This window comes from Chiloscyllium plagiosum, unplaced genomic scaffold (assembly GCF_037043375.1).
Source record: "Chiloscyllium plagiosum isolate Xiang-an unplaced genomic scaffold, Cpla_swu_hap1 HiC_scaffold_4, whole genome shotgun sequence".
In the NCBI taxonomy this organism is placed as follows: Eukaryota; Metazoa; Chordata; class Chondrichthyes; order Orectolobiformes; family Hemiscylliidae; genus Chiloscyllium; species Chiloscyllium plagiosum.
In genome coordinates this window covers 148,329,758-148,348,364 of record NW_028270142.1, presented here as the reverse complement: position 1 = coordinate 148,348,364, position 18,607 = coordinate 148,329,758, and the positions used below count along the sequence as shown (strand labels likewise).

The 18,607-nt window shown below is 62.5% G+C and overlaps 1 protein-coding gene across 1 annotated transcript in view; it reads right to left on the bottom strand.

Annotated features, from left to right (window-relative positions):
* Positions 1 to 17,852, bottom strand: part of LOC122548787 (nucleolar transcription factor 1) — an 87,081-nt gene extending 69,229 nt beyond the window's left edge. Inside the window, exon 1 of the mRNA XM_087986780.1 lies at positions 17,711 to 17,852. The gene's annotated coding sequence lies outside the window, so the exon portion shown is untranslated. The remainder of the gene's footprint in view (positions 1 to 17,710) is intronic.
* Positions 17,853 to 18,607: the final 755 nt, after the last annotated feature.

Sequence of the window (18,607 nt, the reverse complement as noted above, 5' to 3'; positions counted from 1 at the left end):
GTGCCGCTCTGTCGGAGGGTCAGTGCTGAGGGAGTGAGCACTGTCGGAGGGTCAGTGCTGAGGGAGTGGGCACTGTCGGAGGGTCAGTGCTGAGGGAGTGGGCCCTGTCGGAGGGTCAGTGCTGAGGGAGAGCCGCTCGGTCGGAGGGTCAGTGCTGAGGGAGTGGGCCCTGTCGGAGGGTCAGTGCTGAGGGAGTGCCGCTCTGTCGGAGGGTCAGTGCTGAGGGAGTGCCACTCTGTCGGAGGGTCAGTGCTGAGGGAGTGCCGCACTGTCGGAGGGTCAGTGCTGAGGGAGCGCCGCACTGTCGGAATGGTCAGTGCTGAGGGAGCGTCGCACTGTCGGAATGGTCAGTGCTGAGGGAGCGTCGCACTGTCGGAATGGTCAGTGCTGAGGGAGCGTCGCACTGTCGGAATGGTCAGTGCTGAGGGAGCGTCGCACTGTCGGAATGGTCAGTGCTGAGGGAGCGTCGCACTGTCGGAATGGTCAGTGCTGAGGGAGCGTCGCACTGTCGGAATGGTCAGTGCTGAGGGAGCGTCGCACTGTCGGAATGGTCAGTGCTGAGGGAGCGTCGCACTGTCGGAATGGTCAGTGCTGAGGGAGCGTCGCACTGTCGGAATGGTCAGTGCTGAGGGAGCGTCGCACTGTCGGAATGGTCAGTGGTGAGGGAGCGTCGCACTGTCAGACGGTCAGTGCTGAGGGAGCGTCGCACTGTCGGCCGGTCAGTGCTGAGGGAGCGTCGCACTGTCGGATGGTTACTGCTGAGGGAGCGTCGCACTATCGGATGGTCAGTGCTGAGGGAGCGCCGCACTGTAGAATGGTCAGTGCCGCACTGTCGAATGGTCAGTGCTGAGTGAGCGCCGCACTGTCGAATGGTCAGTGCTGAGGGAGCGTCGCACTGTCGGAATGGTCAGTGCTGAGGGAGCGTCGCAGTCAGACGGTCAGTGCTGAGGGAGCGTCGCACTGTCGGCCGGTCAGTGCTGAGGGAGCGTCGCACTGTCGGCCGGTCAGTGCTGAGGGAGCGTCGCACTATCGGATGGTCAGTGCTGAGGGAGCGCCGCACTATGGAATGGTCAGTGCCGCACTGTCGAATGGTCAGTGCTGAGTGAGCGCCGCACTGTCGAATGGTCAGTGCTGAGGGAGCGTCGCACTGTCGGAATGGTCAGTGCTGAGGGAGCGTCGCACTGTCGGAATGGTCAGTGCTGAGGGAGCGTCGCACTGTCGGAATGGTCAGTGCTGAGGGAGCGTCGCACTGTCGGAATGGTCAGTGCTGAGGGAGCGTCGCACTGTCGGAATGGTCAGTGGTGAGGGAGCGTCGCACTGTCAGACGGTCAGTGCTGAGGGAGCGTCGCACTGTCGGCCGGTCAGTGCTGAGGGAGCGTCGCACTGTCGGATGGTTACTGCTGAGGGAGCGTCGCACTATCGGATGGTCAGTGCTGAGGGAGCGCCGCACTGTCGGATGGTCAGTGCTGAGGGAGCGCCGCACTGTCGAATGGTCAGTGCTGAGTGAGCGCCGCACTGTCGAATGGTCAGTGCTGAGTGAGCGCCGCATTGTCGGAGTGTCAGTGCTGAGTGAGCGCCGCATTGTCGGATGGTCGATGCCGTGGGAGTGCCGCATTGTCGGAGTGTCAGGGCTGAGCGAGTGTGCACTGTTGGAGGGTCAGTGCTGAGGGAGTGGGCACTGTCAGATGGTCGGTGCTGAGGGATTTGGGCACTGACGGAGGGTCGGAGCTGAGACAGTGGGCACTGTCGGATGGTCAGTGCTGAGTGAGAACCGCACTGTCGGAGGGTCAGTGCTGAGGGAGTGCCGCACTGTCCGAGAGTCAGTGCTGAGGGTGTGCCGCACTGTCGGAGGGTCAGTGCTGAGGGAGTGCCGCACTGTCCGAGAGTCAGTGCTGAGGGTGTGCTGCACTGTCGGAGGGTCAGTGCTGAGGGATTGCTGCACTGTCGGAGGGTTGGTGCTGAGGGAGTGCCGCACTGTCCGAGAGTCAGTGCTGAGGGTGTGCCGCACTGTCGGAGGGTCAGGGCTGAGGGAGTGGGCACTGTCGGAATGGTCAGTGCTGAGGGAGCGTCGCACTGTCGGAGGGTTGGTGCTGAGGGAGTGCTGCACTGTTGGAGGTTCAGTGCTGAAGGAGTGGGAACTGTTGGAGGGTCAGTGTTGAGGGAGCGCCATACTGTCGGATGGTCAGTGCTGAGGGAGCGTTGCACTGTCGGAGGGTTAGGGCTGAGGGAGTGAGCACTGTCGGAGGGTCAGTGCTGAGGGAGTGGGCACTGTCGGAGGGTCAGTGCTGAGGGAGTGGGCCCTGTCGGAGGGTCAGTGCTGAGGGAGAGCCGCTCTGTCGGATGGTCAGTGCTGAGGGAGTGGGCCCTGTCGGAGGGTCAGTGCTGAGGGAGTGCCGCTCTGTCGGAGGGTCAGTGCTGAGGGAGTGCCACTCTGTCGGAGGGTCAGTGCTGAGGGAGTGCCGCACTGTCGGAGGGTCAGTGCTGAGGGAGTGCCGCACTGTCGGAATGGTCAGTGCTGAGGGAGCGTCGCACGGTCGGAATGGTCAGTGCTGAGGGAGCGTCGCACTGTCGGAATGGTCAGTGCTGAGGGAGCGTCGCACTGTCGGAATGGTCAGTGCTGAGGGAGCGTCGCACTGTCGGAATGGTCAGTGCTGAGGGAGCGTCGCACTGTCGGAATGGTCAGTGCTGAGGGAGCGTCGCACTGTCGGAATGGTCAGTGCTGAGGGAGCGTCGCACTGTCGGAATGGTCAGTGCTGAGGGAGCGTCGCACTGTCGGAATGGTCAGTGCTGAGGGAGCGTCGCACTGTCGGAATGGTCAGTGGTGAGGGAGCGTCGCACTGTCAGACGGTCAGTGCTGAGGGAGCGTCGCACTGTCGGCCGGTCAGTGCTGAGGGAGCGTCGCACTGTCGGATGGTTACTGCTGAGGGAGCGTCGCACTATCGGATGGTCAGTGCTGAGGGAGCGCCGCACTGTAGAATGGTCAGTGCCGCACTGTCGAATGGTCAGTGCTGAGTGAGCGTCGCACTGTCGGAATGGTCAGTGCTGAGGGAGCGTCGCACTGTCGGAATGGTCAGTGCTGAGGGAGCGTCGCACTGTCGGAATGGTCAGTGCTGAGGGAGCGTCGCACTGTCGGAATGGTCAGTGCTGAGGGAGCGTCGCACTGTCGGAATGGTCAGTGGTGAGGGAGCGTCGCACTGTCAGACGGTCAGTGCTGAGGGAGCGTCGCACTGTCGGCCGGTCAGTGCTGAGGGAGCGTCGCACTGTCGGATGGTTACTGCTGAGGGAGCGTCGCACTATCGGATGGTCAGTGCTGAGGGAGCGCCGCACTGTAGAATGGTCAGTGCCGCACTGTCGAATGGTCAGTGCTGAGTGAGCGCCGCACTGTCGAATGGTCAGTGCTGAGGGAGCGTCGCACTGTCGGAATGGTCAGTGCTGAGGGAGCGTCGCACTGTCGGAATGGTCAGTGCTGAGGGAGCGTCGCACTGTCGGAATGGTCAGTTCTGAGGGAGCGTCGCACTGTCGGAATGGTCAGTTCTGAGGGAGCGTCGCACTGTCGGAATGGTCAGTGCTGAGGGAGCGTCGCACTGTCGGAATGGTCAGTGCTGAGGGAGCGTCGCACTGTCGGAATGGTCAGTGCTGAGGGAGCGTCGCACTGTCAGACGGTCAGTGCTGAGGGAGCGTCGCACTGTCGGCCGGTCAGTGCTGAGGGAGCGTCGCACTGTCGGATGGTTACTGCTGAGGGAGCGTCGCACTATCGGATGGTCAGTGCTGAGGGAGCGCCGCACTGTCGGATGGTCAGTGCTGAGGGAGCGCCGCACTGTCGAATGGTCAGTGCTGAGTGAGCGCCGCACTGTCGAATGGTCAGTGCTGAGTGAGCGCCGCATTGTCGGATGGTCAGTGCTGAGTGAGCGCCGGATGGTCGATGCCGTGGGAGTGCCGCATTGTCGGAGTGTCAGGGCTGAGCGAGTGTGCACTGTTGGAGGGTCAGTGCTGAGGGAGTGGGCACTGTCAGATGGTCGGTGCTGAGGGATTTGGGCACTGACGGAGGGTCGGAGCTGAGACAGTGGGCACTGTCGGATGGTCAGTGCTGAGTGAGAACCGCACTGTCGGAGGGTCAGTGCTGAGGGAGTGCCGCACTGTCCGAGAGTCAGTGCTGAGGGTGTGCTGCACTGTCGGAGGGTCAGTGCTGAGGGATTGCTGCACTGTCGGAGGGTTGGTGCTGAGGGAGTGCCGCACTGTCCGAGAGTCAGTGCTGAGGGTGTGCCGCACTGTCGGAGGGTCAGGGCTGAGGGAGTGGGCACTGTCAGAGGGTCGGTGCTGAGGGAGTGCCGCACTGTCGGAGGGTTGGTGCTGAGGGAGTGCTGCACTGTTGGAGGTTCAGTGCTGAAGGAGTGGGAACTGTTGGAGGGTCAGTGTTGAGGGAGCGCCATACTGTCGGATGGTCAGTGCTGAGGGAGCGTTGCACTGTCGGAGGGTTAGGGCTGAGGGAGTGGGCACTGTCAGAGGGTTGGTGCTGAGGGAGTGCTGCACTGTCGGAGCGTCGGTGCTGAGGGAGTGCTGCACTGTCGGAGGTTCAGTACTGAGGGAGCGCCGCACTGTCGGAGTGTCGGTGCTGAGGGAGTTCCGCATTGTCGGAGGGTCGGTGTTGAGGGAGTGCTGCACTGTCGGAGGTTCAGTGTTGAGGGATTGTCGCACTCGGATGCTCAGTGCTAAGGGTGTGTCGCACTGTCGGATGGTCAGTGCTGAGGGAGCGCCGCACTGTCAGAGGGTCAGTGCTGAGGGAGCGCCGCACTGTCAGATGAGTCGGTGCTGAGGGAGTGGGCACTGTCGGATGAGTCGGTGCTGAGGAAGTGGGTACTGTCGGAGGGTCAGTGCTGAGGGAGTGTCACGCTGTCGGAGGGTTGGTGCTGAAGGAGTGGGTACTGTCGGAGGGTTAGTGCTGAGGGAGTGCCGCACTGTCGTAGAGTCGGTGCTGAGGGAGTGGGCACTGTCGGAGGGTCGGTGCTGAGGGAGTGGGCACTGTCGGAGGGTCGTTGCTGAGGAAGTGCCGCACTGTCGGACGCTCAGTGCTAAGGGAGTGCCGCACTGTCAGAGGGTCATTGCTGAGGGAGCGCCGCACTGTCGGAGGGTCAGTGCTGAGGGGGCGTCGCACTGTTGGATGGTCAGTGCTGAGGAAGCGTCGCACTGTCGGAGGGTCAGTGCTGAGGGAGCGTCGCACTGTCGGAGGGTCAGTGCTGAGGGAGCGTCGCACTGTCGGAGGGTCAGTGCTGACGGAGCGTCGCACTGTCGGAGGGTCAGTGCTGACGGAGCGTCGCACTGTCGGAGGGTCAGTGCTGACGGAGCGTCGCACTGTCGGAGGGTCAGGTCTGAGGCAGCATTGCACTGTCAGAGGGAAAGTGGCACTGTGGTAGGGTGAAAGGAGGGAGCACCACACTGTCAGAGGGTCAGTGCAGAGGGAGTGCCGCACTGTCGGAGGGTCAGCGCAGAGGGAGCGGCACACTGTCGGAGGGTCAGTGCTGAGGGAGTGCCGCACTATCAGAGGGTCAGTGCTGAGGGAGTAGGCACTGTCGGAGGGTCAGTGCTGAGGGAGCACCGCACTGTCAGAGGGAAAGTGGCACTGTGGTAAGGTGAAAGGAGGGAGCGCCACACTGACAGAGGGTCGGTGCTGAGGGAGTTCTGCACTGTCGGAGGGTCGGTGCTGAGGGAGTGCCGCATTGTCGGTGCTGAGGGAGTGCCGCACTGTCGGAGGTTCAGTGCGGAGGAAGTGTCGCACTGTTGGACGCTCAGTGCTGAGGGAATGCCGCACTGTCAGAGGGTCATTGCTGAGGGAGCGCCGCACTGTCGGAGTGTCAGTGCTGAGGGAGCATCGCACTGTCGGATGCTCAATGCTGAGGCAGCTTTGCACTGTCAGAGGGAAAGTGGCACTGTCGCAGGTTGAAAGGAGGGAGCGCCACACTGTCAGAGAGGGTCAGTGCTGAGGGAGCGCCTCACTGTCGGAGGGTCAGGGCTGAGGGAGTGGGCACTGTCGGAGGGTCGTGCTGAGGGAGTGCCGCACTGTCGGAGGGTCAGTACTGAGGGAATGCTGCACTGTCGGAGGTTGAGTGCTGAGGGAGTGCCGCACTGTCGGAGGGTCAGGGCTGAGGGAGTGGGCACTGTCGGAGGGTCGGTGCTGAGGGAGTGGGTGGGCAGCATGGGAGGGTCGGTGCTGAGGAAGTGTCGCACTGTTGGATGCTCAGTGCTGAGGGTGTGTCACACTGTCGGATGGTCAGTGCTGAGGGAGTGGGCATGTCAGATGGTCGGTGCTGAGGGAATAGGCACTGTCAGAGGGTCAGTGCTGAGGGAGTGTCGCACTGTCGGAGAGTCGGTGCTAAGGGAGTGCTGCACTGTCGGATGCTCATGCTGAGGGAGTGTCGCACAGTCAGAGGGTCAGTGCTGAGGGAATGTTGCACAGTCAGAGGGTCAATGCTGAGGGAATGTCGCACAGTCAGAGGGTCAGTGCTGAGGGAATGTCGCACAGTCAGAAGGTCAGTGCTGAGGGAATGTCGCACAGTCAGAGGGTCAGTGCTGAGGGAGTGTCACACAGTCAGAGGGTCAGTGCTGAGGGAGTGTCGCACTGTCAGATGGTCAGTGCTGAGGGAGTGTCGCACTGTCGGATGGTCAGTGCTGAGGGAGTGTCGCACTGTCGGAGCTGAGGGAACGTTGCACTGTCAGAGAGTCAGTGCTGAGGGTGTGGGCACTGTCGGAGGGTCAGTGCTGAGGGAGTTTGCATGTTGGAGGATTGGTGCTGAGTGAGTGCTGCACTGTCGGAGGGTCTGGGCTGAGGCAGAGTTGCACTGTCAGAATGAAAGTGCCGCTGTCGGAGGGTGAAAGGAGGGAGCGCCACACTGTCAGAGGGTCAGCGCAGAGGGAGCGGCGCACTGTCGGAGGGTCAGTGCTGAGGGAGCGCCATACTGTCGGAGGGTCAGTGCTGAGGGAGTGCCGCACTGTCGGAGGGTCGTGCTGAGGGAGTGCTGCACTGTCCTAGAGTCAGTGCTGAGGGTGCGCCGCACTGTCCTAGAGTCAGTGCTGAGGGAGCGCCGCACTGTCGGAGGGTCAGTGCTGAGGGAGTGGGCAGTGTCGGAGGGTCAGTGCTGAGGGAGTGTCCCACTGTCAGAGGGTCAGTGCTGAGGGAGCGCGCACTGTCGGAGGGTCAGTGCTGAGGGAGTGTCGCACTGTCGGAGGGTCAGTGCTGAGGGAGTGCCGCACTGTCGGAGGGTCAGTGCTGAGGGAGTGCCGCTCTGTCGGAGGGTCAGTGCTGAGGGAGTGGGCACTGTCGGAGGGTCAGTGCTGAGGGAGTGGGCACTGTCGGAGGGTCAGTGCTGAGGGAGTGCCGCACTGTCGGAGGGTCAGTGCTGAGGGAGTGCCGCTCTGTCGGAGGGTCAGTGCTGAGGGAGTGAGCACTGTCGGAGGGTCAGTGCTGAGGGAGTGGGCACTGTCGGAGGGTCAGTGCTGAGGGAGTGGGCCCTGTCGGAGGGTCAGTGCTGAGGGAGAGCCGCTCTGTCGGAGGGTCAGTGCTGAGGGAGTGGGCCCTGTCGGAGGGTCAGTGCTGAGGGAGTGCCGCTCTGTCGGAGGGTCAGTGCTGAGGGAGTGCCACTCTGTCGGAGGGTCAGTGCTGAGGGAGTGCCGCACTGTCGGAGGGTCAGTGCTGAGGGAGTGCCGCACTGTCGGAGGGTCAGTGCTGAGGGAGTGCCGCACTGTCGGAGGGTCAGTGCTGAGGGAGTGTCGCACTGTCGGATGGTCAGTGCTGAGGGAGTGTCGCACTGTCGGAGCTGAGGGAACGTTGCACTGTCAGAGAGTCAGTGCTGAGGGAGTTTGCATGTTGGAGGATTGGTGCTGAGTGAGTGCTGCACTGTCGGAGGGTCTGGGCTGAGGCAGAGTTGCACTGTCAGAATGAAAGTGCCGCTGTCGGAGGGTGAAAGGAGGGAGCGCCACACTGTCAGAGGGTCAGCGCAGAGGGAGCGGCGCACTGTCGGAGGGTCAGTGCTGAGGGAGTGCCGCACTGTCAGAGGGCCAGTGCTGAGGGAGTGGGCACTGTCGGAGAGTCGGTGCTAAGGGAGTGCTGCACTGTCGGATGCTCATGCTGAGGGAGTGTCGCACAGTCAGAGGGTCAGTGCTGAGGGAATGTTGCACAGTCAGAGGGTCAATGCTGAGGGAATGTCGCACAGTCAGAGGGTCAGTGCTGAGGGAATGTCGCACAGTCAGAAGGTCAGTGCTGAGGGAATGTCGCACAGTCAGAGGGTCAGTGCTGAGGGAGTGTCACACAGTCAGAGGGTCAGTGCTGAGGGAGTGTCGCACTGTCAGATGGTCAGTGCTGAGGGAGTGTCGCACTGTCGGATGGTCAGTGCTGAGGGAGTGTCGCACTGTCGGAGCTGAGGGAACGTTGCACTGTCAGAGAGTCAGTGCTGAGGGTGTGGGCACTGTCGGAGGGTCAGTGCTGAGGGAGTTTGCATGTTGGAGGATTGGTGCTGAGTGAGTGCTGCACTGTCGGAGGGTCTGGGCTGAGGCAGAGTTGCACTGTCAGAATGAAAGTGCCGCTGTCGGAGGGTGAAAGGAGGGAGCGCCACACTGTCAGAGGGTCAGCGCAGAGGGAGCGGCGCACTGTCGGAGGGTCAGTGCTGAGGGAGTGCCGCACTGTCAGAGGGCCAGTGCTGAGGGAGTGGGCACTGTTGGAGGGTCAGTGCTGAGGGAGCGCCATACTGTCGGAGGGTCAGTGCTGAGGGAGCGCCGCACTGTCGGAGGGTCAGTGCTGAGGGAGTGCCGCACTGTCGGAGGGTCGTGCTGAGGGAGTGCCGCACTGTCAGAGGGCCAGTGCTGAGGGAGTGGGCACTGTTGGAGGGTCAGTGCTGAGGGAGCGCCGCACTGTCGGAGGGTCAGTGCTGAGGGAGTGCCGCACTGTCGGAGGGTCGTGCTGAGGGAGTGGGCAGTGTCGGAGGGTCAGTGCTGAGGGAGTGTCCCACTGTCAGAGGGTCAGTGCTGAGGGAGCGCGCACTGTCGGAGGGTCAGTGCTGAGGGAGTGTCGCACTGTCGGAGGGTCAGTGCTGAGGGAGTGCCGCACTGTCAGAGGGCCAGTGCTGAGGGAGTGGGCACTGTTGGAGGGTCAGTGCTGAGGGAGCGCCATACTGTCGGAGGGTCAGTGCTGAGGGAGTGTCCCACTGTCAGAGGGTCAGTGCTGAGGGAGCGCGCACTGTCGGAGGGTCAGTGCTGAGGGAGTGTCGCACTGTCGGAGGGTCAGTGCTGAGGGAGCGTCGCACTGTCGGAATGGTCAGTGCTGAGGGAGCGTCGCACTGTCGGAATGGTCAGTGCTGAGGGAGCGTCGCACTGTCGGAATGGTCAGTGCTGAGGGAGCGTCGCACTGTCGGAATGGTCAGTGGTGAGGGAGCGTCGCACTGTCAGACGGTCAGTGCTGAGGGAGCGTCGCACTGTCGGCCGGTCAGTGCTGAGGGAGCGTCGCACTGTCGGATGGTTACTGCTGAGGGAGCGTCGCACTATCGGATGGTCAGTGCTGAGGGAGCGCCGCACTGTCGAATGGTCAGTGCTGAGTGAGCGCCGCATTGTCGGAGTGTCAGTGCTGAGTGAGCGCCGCATTGTCGGATGGTCGATGCCGTGGGAGTGCCGCATTGTCGGAGTGTCAGGGCTGAGCGAGTGTGCACTGTTGGAGGGTCAGTGCTGAGGGAGTGGGCACTGTCAGATGGTCGGTGCTGAGGGATTTGGGCACTGACGGAGGGTCGGAGCTGAGACAGTGGGCACTGTCGGATGGTCAGTGCTGAGTGAGAACCGCACTGTCGGAGGGTCAGTGCTGAGGGAGTGCCGCACTGTCCGAGAGTCAGTGCTGAGGGTGTGCCGCACTGTCGGAGGGTCAGTGCTGAGGGAGTGCCGCACTGTCCGAGAGTCAGTGCTGAGGGTGTGCTGCACTGTCGGAGGGTCAGTGCTGAGGGATTGCTGCACTGTCGGAGGGTTGGTGCTGAGGGAGTGCCGCACTGTCCGAGAGTCAGTGCTGAGGGTGTGCCGCACTGTCGGAGGGTCAGGGCTGAGGGAGTGGGCACTGTCGGAATGGTCAGTGCTGAGGGAGCGTCGCACTGTCGGAGGGTTGGTGCTGAGGGAGTGCTGCACTGTTGGAGGTTCAGTGCTGAAGGAGTGGGAACTGTTGGAGGGTCAGTGTTGAGGGAGCGCCATACTGTCGGATGGTCAGTGCTGAGGGAGCGTTGCACTGTCGGAGGGTTAGGGCTGAGGGAGTGAGCACTGTCGGAGGGTCAGTGCTGAGGGAGTGGGCACTGTCGGAGGGTCAGTGCTGAGGGAGTGGGCCCTGTCGGAGGGTCAGTGCTGAGGGAGAGCCGCTCTGTCGGATGGTCAGTGCTGAGGGAGTGGGCCCTGTCGGAGGGTCAGTGCTGAGGGAGTGCCGCTCTGTCGGAGGGTCAGTGCTGAGGGAGTGCCACTCTGTCGGAGGGTCAGTGCTGAGGGAGTGCCGCACTGTCGGAGGGTCAGTGCTGAGGGAGTGCCGCACTGTCGGAATGGTCAGTGCTGAGGGAGCGTCGCACGGTCGGAATGGTCAGTGCTGAGGGAGCGTCGCACTGTCGGAATGGTCAGTGCTGAGGGAGCGTCGCACTGTCGGAATGGTCAGTGCTGAGGGAGCGTCGCACTGTCGGAATGGTCAGTGCTGAGGGAGCGTCGCACTGTCGGAATGGTCAGTGCTGAGGGAGCGTCGCACTGTCGGAATGGTCAGTGCTGAGGGAGCGTCGCACTGTCGGAATGGTCAGTGCTGAGGGAGCGTCGCACTGTCGGAATGGTCAGTGCTGAGGGAGCGTCGCACTGTCGGAATGGTCAGTGGTGAGGGAGCGTCGCACTGTCAGACGGTCAGTGCTGAGGGAGCGTCGCACTGTCGGCCGGTCAGTGCTGAGGGAGCGTCGCACTGTCGGATGGTTACTGCTGAGGGAGCGTCGCACTATCGGATGGTCAGTGCTGAGGGAGCGCCGCACTGTAGAATGGTCAGTGCCGCACTGTCGAATGGTCAGTGCTGAGTGAGCGTCGCACTGTCGGAATGGTCAGTGCTGAGGGAGCGTCGCACTGTCGGAATGGTCAGTGCTGAGGGAGCGTCGCACTGTCGGAATGGTCAGTGCTGAGGGAGCGTCGCACTGTCGGATGGTCAGTGCTGAGGGAGCGCCGCACTGTCAGAGGGTCAGTGCTGAGGGAGCGCCGCACTGTCAGATGAGTCGGTGCTGAGGGAGTGGGCACTGTCGGATGAGTCGGTGCTGAGGAAGTGGGTACTGTCGGAGGGTCAGTGCTGAGGGAGTGTCACGCTGTCGGAGGGTTGGTGCTGAAGGAGTGGGTACTGTCGGAGGGTTAGTGCTGAGGGAGTGCCGCACTGTCGTAGAGTCGGTGCTGAGGGAGTGGGCACTGTCGGAGGGTCGGTGCTGAGGGAGTGGGCACTGTCGGAGGGTCGTTGCTGAGGAAGTGCCGCACTGTCGGACGCTCAGTGCTAAGGGAGTGCCGCACTGTCAGAGGGTCATTGCTGAGGGAGCGCCGCACTGTCGGAGGGTCAGTGCTGAGGGGGCGTCGCACTGTTGGATGGTCAGTGCTGAGGAAGCGTCGCACTGTCGGAGGGTCAGTGCTGAGGGAGCGTCGCACTGTCGGAGGGTCAGTGCTGAGGGAGCGTCGCACTGTCGGAGGGTCAGTGCTGACGGAGCGTCGCACTGTCGGAGGGTCAGTGCTGACGGAGCGTCGCACTGTCGGAGGGTCAGTGCTGACGGAGCGTCGCACTGTCGGAGGGTCAGGTCTGAGGCAGCATTGCACTGTCAGAGGGAAAGTGGCACTGTGGTAGGGTGAAAGGAGGGAGCACCACACTGTCAGAGGGTCAGTGCAGAGGGAGTGCCGCACTGTCGGAGGGTCAGCGCAGAGGGAGCGGCACACTGTCGGAGGGTCAGTGCTGAGGGAGTGCCGCACTATCAGAGGGTCAGTGCTGAGGGAGTAGGCACTGTCGGAGGGTCAGTGCTGAGGGAGCACCGCACTGTCAGAGGGAAAGTGGCACTGTGGTAAGGTGAAAGGAGGGAGCGCCACACTGACAGAGGGTCGGTGCTGAGGGAGTTCTGCACTGTCGGAGGGTCGGTGCTGAGGGAGTGCCGCATTGTCGGTGCTGAGGGAGTGCCGCACTGTCGGAGGTTCAGTGCGGAGGAAGTGTCGCACTGTTGGACGCTCAGTGCTGAGGGAATGCCGCACTGTCAGAGGGTCATTGCTGAGGGAGCGCCGCACTGTCGGAGTGTCAGTGCTGAGGGAGCATCGCACTGTCGGATGCTCAATGCTGAGGCAGCTTTGCACTGTCAGAGGGAAAGTGGCACTGTCGCAGGTTGAAAGGAGGGAGCGCCACACTGTCAGAGAGGGTCAGTGCTGAGGGAGCGCCTCACTGTCGGAGGGTCAGGGCTGAGGGAGTGGGCACTGTCGGAGGGTCGTGCTGAGGGAGTGCCGCACTGTCGGAGGGTCAGTACTGAGGGAATGCTGCACTGTCGGAGGTTGAGTGCTGAGGGAGTGCCGCACTGTCGGAGGGTCAGGGCTGAGGGAGTGGGCACTGTCGGAGGGTCGGTGCTGAGGGAGTGGGTGGGCAGCATGGGAGGGTCGGTGCTGAGGAAGTGTCGCACTGTTGGATGCTCAGTGCTGAGGGTGTGTCACACTGTCGGATGGTCAGTGCTGAGGGAGTGGGCATGTCAGATGGTCGGTGCTGAGGGAATAGGCACTGTCAGAGGGTCAGTGCTGAGGGAGTGTCGCACTGTCGGAGAGTCGGTGCTAAGGGAGTGCTGCACTGTCGGATGCTCATGCTGAGGGAGTGTCGCACAGTCAGAGGGTCAGTGCTGAGGGAATGTTGCACAGTCAGAGGGTCAATGCTGAGGGAATGTCGCACAGTCAGAGGGTCAGTGCTGAGGGAATGTCGCACAGTCAGAAGGTCAGTGCTGAGGGAATGTCGCACAGTCAGAGGGTCAGTGCTGAGGGAGTGTCACACAGTCAGAGGGTCAGTGCTGAGGGAGTGTCGCACTGTCAGATGGTCAGTGCTGAGGGAGTGTCGCACTGTCGGATGGTCAGTGCTGAGGGAGTGTCGCACTGTCGGAGCTGAGGGAACGTTGCACTGTCAGAGAGTCAGTGCTGAGGGTGTGGGCACTGTCGGAGGGTCAGTGCTGAGGGAGTTTGCATGTTGGAGGATTGGTGCTGAGTGAGTGCTGCACTGTCGGAGGGTCTGGGCTGAGGCAGAGTTGCACTGTCAGAATGAAAGTGCCGCTGTCGGAGGGTGAAAGGAGGGAGCGCCACACTGTCAGAGGGTCAGCGCAGAGGGAGCGGCGCACTGTCGGAGGGTCAGTGCTGAGGGAGCGCCATACTGTCGGAGGGTCAGTGCTGAGGGAGTGCCGCACTGTCGGAGGGTCGTGCTGAGGGAGTGCTGCACTGTCCTAGAGTCAGTGCTGAGGGTGCGCCGCACTGTCCTAGAGTCAGTGCTGAGGGAGCGCCGCACTGTCGGAGGGTCAGTGCTGAGGGAGTGGGCAGTGTCGGAGGGTCAGTGCTGAGGGAGTGTCCCACTGTCAGAGGGTCAGTGCTGAGGGAGCGCGCACTGTCGGAGGGTCAGTGCTGAGGGAGTGTCGCACTGTCGGAGGGTCAGTGCTGAGGGAGTGCCGCACTGTCGGAGGGTCAGTGCTGAGGGAGTGCCGCTCTGTCGGAGGGTCAGTGCTGAGGGAGTGGGCACTGTCGGAGGGTCAGTGCTGAGGGAGTGGGCACTGTCGGAGGGTCAGTGCTGAGGGAGTGCCGCACTGTCGGAGGGTCAGTGCTGAGGGAGTGCCGCTCTGTCGGAGGGTCAGTGCTGAGGGAGTGAGCACTGTCGGAGGGTCAGTGCTGAGGGAGTGGGCACTGTCGGAGGGTCAGTGCTGAGGGAGTGGGCCCTGTCGGAGGGTCAGTGCTGAGGGAGAGCCGCTCTGTCGGAGGGTCAGTGCTGAGGGAGTGGGCCCTGTCGGAGGGTCAGTGCTGAGGGAGTGCCGCTCTGTCGGAGGGTCAGTGCTGAGGGAGTGCCACTCTGTCGGAGGGTCAGTGCTGAGGGAGTGCCGCACTGTCGGAGGGTCAGTGCTGAGGGAGTGCCGCACTGTCGGAGGGTCAGTGCTGAGGGAGTGCCGCACTGTCGGAGGGTCAGTGCTGAGGGAGTGTCGCACTGTCGGATGGTCAGTGCTGAGGGAGTGTCGCACTGTCGGAGCTGAGGGAACGTTGCACTGTCAGAGAGTCAGTGCTGAGGGAGTTTGCATGTTGGAGGATTGGTGCTGAGTGAGTGCTGCACTGTCGGAGGGTCTGGGCTGAGGCAGAGTTGCACTGTCAGAATGAAAGTGCCGCTGTCGGAGGGTGAAAGGAGGGAGCGCCACACTGTCAGAGGGTCAGCGCAGAGGGAGCGGCGCACTGTCGGAGGGTCAGTGCTGAGGGAGTGCCGCACTGTCAGAGGGCCAGTGCTGAGGGAGTGGGCACTGTCGGAGAGTCGGTGCTAAGGGAGTGCTGCACTGTCGGATGCTCATGCTGAGGGAGTGTCGCACAGTCAGAGGGTCAGTGCTGAGGGAATGTTGCACAGTCAGAGGGTCAATGCTGAGGGAATGTCGCACAGTCAGAGGGTCAGTGCTGAGGGAATGTCGCACAGTCAGAAGGTCAGTGCTGAGGGAATGTCGCACAGTCAGAGGGTCAGTGCTGAGGGAGTGTCACACAGTCAGAGGGTCAGTGCTGAGGGAGTGTCGCACTGTCAGATGGTCAGTGCTGAGGGAGTGTCGCACTGTCGGATGGTCAGTGCTGAGGGAGTGTCGCACTGTCGGAGCTGAGGGAACGTTGCACTGTCAGAGAGTCAGTGCTGAGGGTGTGGGCACTGTCGGAGGGTCAGTGCTGAGGGAGTTTGCATGTTGGAGGATTGGTGCTGAGTGAGTGCTGCACTGTCGGAGGGTCTGGGCTGAGGCAGAGTTGCACTGTCAGAATGAAAGTGCCGCTGTCGGAGGGTGAAAGGAGGGAGCGCCACACTGTCAGAGGGTCAGCGCAGAGGGAGCGGCGCACTGTCGGAGGGTCAGTGCTGAGGGAGTGCCGCACTGTCAGAGGGCCAGTGCTGAGGGAGTGGGCACTGTTGGAGGGTCAGTGCTGAGGGAGCGCCATACTGTCGGAGGGTCAGTGCTGAGGGAGCGCCGCACTGTCGGAGGGTCAGTGCTGAGGGAGTGCCGCACTGTCGGAGGGTCGTGCTGAGGGAGTGCCGCACTGTCAGAGGGCCAGTGCTGAGGGAGTGGGCACTGTTGGAGGGTCAGTGCTGAGGGAGCGCCGCACTGTCGGAGGGTCAGTGCTGAGGGAGTGCCGCACTGTCGGAGGGTCGTGCTGAGGGAGTGGGCAGTGTCGGAGGGTCAGTGCTGAGGGAGTGTCCCACTGTCAGAGGGTCAGTGCTGAGGGAGCGCGCACTGTCGGAGGGTCAGTGCTGAGGGAGTGTCGCACTGTCGGAGGGTCAGTGCTGAGGGAGTGCCGCACTGTCAGAGGGCCAGTGCTGAGGGAGTGGGCACTGTTGGAGGGTCAGTGCTGAGGGAGCGCCATACTGTCGGAGGGTCAGTGCTGAGGGAGTGTCCCACTGTCAGAGGGTCAGTGCTGAGGGAGCGCGCACTGTCGGAGGGTCAGTGCTGAGGGAGTGTCGCACTGTCGGAGGGTCAGTGCTGAGGGAGTGCCGCACTGTCGGAGGGTCAGTGCTGAGGGAGTGCCGCTCTGTCGGAGGGTCAGTGCTGAGGGAGTGGGCACTGTCGGAGGGTCAGTGCTGAGGGAGTGGGCACTGTCGGAGGGTCAGTGCTGAGGGAGTGCCGCACTGTCGGAGGGTCAGTGCTGAGGGAGTGCCGCTCTGTCGGAGGGTCAGTGCTGAGGGAGTGAGCACTGTCGGAGGGTCAGTGCTGAGGGAGTGGGCACTGTCGGAGGGTCAGTGCTGAGGGAGTGGGCCCTGTCGGAGGGTCAGTGCTGAGGGAGAGCCGCTCTGTCGGAGGGTCAGTGCTGAGGGAGTGCCACTCTGTCGGAGGGTCAGTGCTGAGGGAGTGCCGCACTGTCGGAGGGTCAGTGCTGAGGGAGTGCCGCACTGTCGGAGGGTCAGTGCTGAGGGAGTGCCGCACTGTCGGAGGGTCAGTGCTGAGGGAGTGTCGCACTGTCGGATGGTCAGTGCTGAGGGAGTGTCGCACTGTCGGAGCTGAGGGAACGTTGCACTGTCAGAGAGTCAGTGCTGAGGGTGTGGGCACTGTCGGAGGGTCAGTGCTGAGGGAATTTGCATGTTGGAGGATTGGTGCTGAGTGAGTGCTGCACTGTCGGAGGGTCTGGGCTGAGGCAGAGTTGCACTGTCAGAATGAAAGTGCCGCTGTCGGAGGGTGAAAGGAGGGAGCGCCACACTGTCAGAGGGTCAGCGCAGAGGGAGCGGCGCACTGTCGGAGGGTCAGTGCTGAGGGAGTGCCGCACTGTCAGAGGGCCAGTGCTGAGGGAGTGGGCACTGTTGGAGGGTCAGTGCTGAGGGAGCGCCATACTGTCGGAGGGTCAGTGCTGAGGGAGTGCCGCACTGTCGGAGGGTCGTGCTGAGGGAGTGCTGCACTGTCCTAGAGTCAGTGCTGAGGGTGCGCCGCACTGTCCTAGAGTCAGTGCTGAGGGAGCGCCGCACTGTCGGAGGGTCAGTGCTGAGGGAGTGGGCAGTGTCGGAGGGTCAGTGCTGAGGGAGTGTCGCACTGTCGGAGGGTCAGTGGTGAGGGAGCGCGCACTGTCGGAGGGTCAGTGCTGAGGGAGTGTCGCACTGTCGGAGGGTCAGTGCTGAGGGAGTGCCGCACTGTCGGAGGGTCAGTGCTGAGGGAGTGCCGCTCTGTCGGAGGGTCAGTGCTGAGGGAGTGGGCACTGTCGGAGGATCAGTGCTGAGGGAGTGCCGCACTGTCGGAGGGTCAGTGCTGAGGGAGTGCCGCTCTGTCGGAGGGTCAGTGCTGAGGGAGTGAGCACTGTCGGAGGGTCAGTGCTGAGGGAGTGAGCACTGTCGGAGGGTCAGTGCTGAGGGAGTGGGCTCTGTCGGAGGGTCAGTGCTGAGGGAGTGGGCTCTGTCGGAGGGTCAGTGCTGAGGGATGTTGAGGTGGATGGTGATTCCTTGTTGATATTTAAGGGGGGGGCGGAGGGATGGAGTATCCCGGGGTCTAATCCTCTTTTCCAGGTGGACTGTCAACTCTGTGGGATCTTGCTGTGCCCTTTGCGAACGAAGGCCATGTCTGATCGGAGGAGGGTCCAGGTGCTGTGCAAATGTAGCCATTTGTTGTTTTTCAATCGGACTCGGCCGGGACTTCACTCACCGTCCACTGGGCCCGGGCTCTCGCCAGAAAAGGCCGAGGCAGCGCCACCGCTTCCCTCCAGGCCCGACACCCAGCGACAGGGACATCCCCGGGCCCTGGGCCCGATCCCCGGCCTCGCCCCAGACCCGGGCCCCGATCCCCGGCCTCGCCCCAGACCCGGGCCCCGATCCCCGGCCTCGCCCCAGACCCGGGCCCCGATCCCCGGCCTCGCCCCAGACCCGGGCCCCGATCCCCGGCCTCTCCCTAGACCCAGACCCAGACCCGGGCCCCGATCCTCGGCCTCTCCCCGGGCCCCGACCCCCGGCCTCTCCCTAGACCCAGACCCGGGCCCCGGCCCCGATCCCCGGCCTCACCTGCTGGAAGCCGCGCGCTCTCTCCGCCGTCGGTCAGGGACGTCCCGCGTCCGCCAGCGCCGCTCCCACTGCGCGGCCCCGCGCGACGCCCGTGCCCGTGCTCGTTCCCGCCCCCAGGCGCGCGACGCTCGTTCCCGCGCCCGGGGACAATCTCGAATGGGTCTTCACTCCCTTGAATCTATACTGTGGCCGGACGATGTATAGTGTGATGGTATGGCTCATACATTACACCCAGCCTATAGATTCTATAGGGGACTGGGGTCACCCTGAACCCTCTCCCTCCCCCGTAACCACTTCACAACCAACCTCTTCACCAGCATCTCAGTGTAAAAACATAAAGCAAAGCTTTTACAGCAACTCTCAACCAGAAATACCGAGAGGATGATCCACCTCGGGCTCCTCCAGCGGTCCCAGCATCAGATACCAGTCTCCAGACAATTCAATTCACTCCACTTGATATCAAGAAACAGATGGATATGGCAAAGACAACGGGCCCTGACAACATTTCGGCAATAGTACTGAAGACTTGTGCTCCTGAGCATGCCGCTCCTCGAGCCAAGCTCTTCCGGTACAGTGGCATCTATCTGACAATGTCGAAATTTGCCCAGATATATCATGTATATGAGAAACCCAATCTGGTCAAAACCACCACATCAGTTTACTCTCGATCATCAGTAAACTGATGCAAGGTGTTAAGAGCTATGAGCAGTACCTGTTCAACAATAACCTGCTCACTGACACCTAGTTTGTGTTGTGCCAGGGCCACTTAACTCGTGAGAGAAAGTGAGGACTGCAAATGCTGGAGTATCAGTGTCAAAAAAGTGTGGTACTGGAAAGGCACAGCAGGTCAGGTGGCATCTGAGGAGCAGGAGAGTCTACGTTTCAGGCATAAGTCCT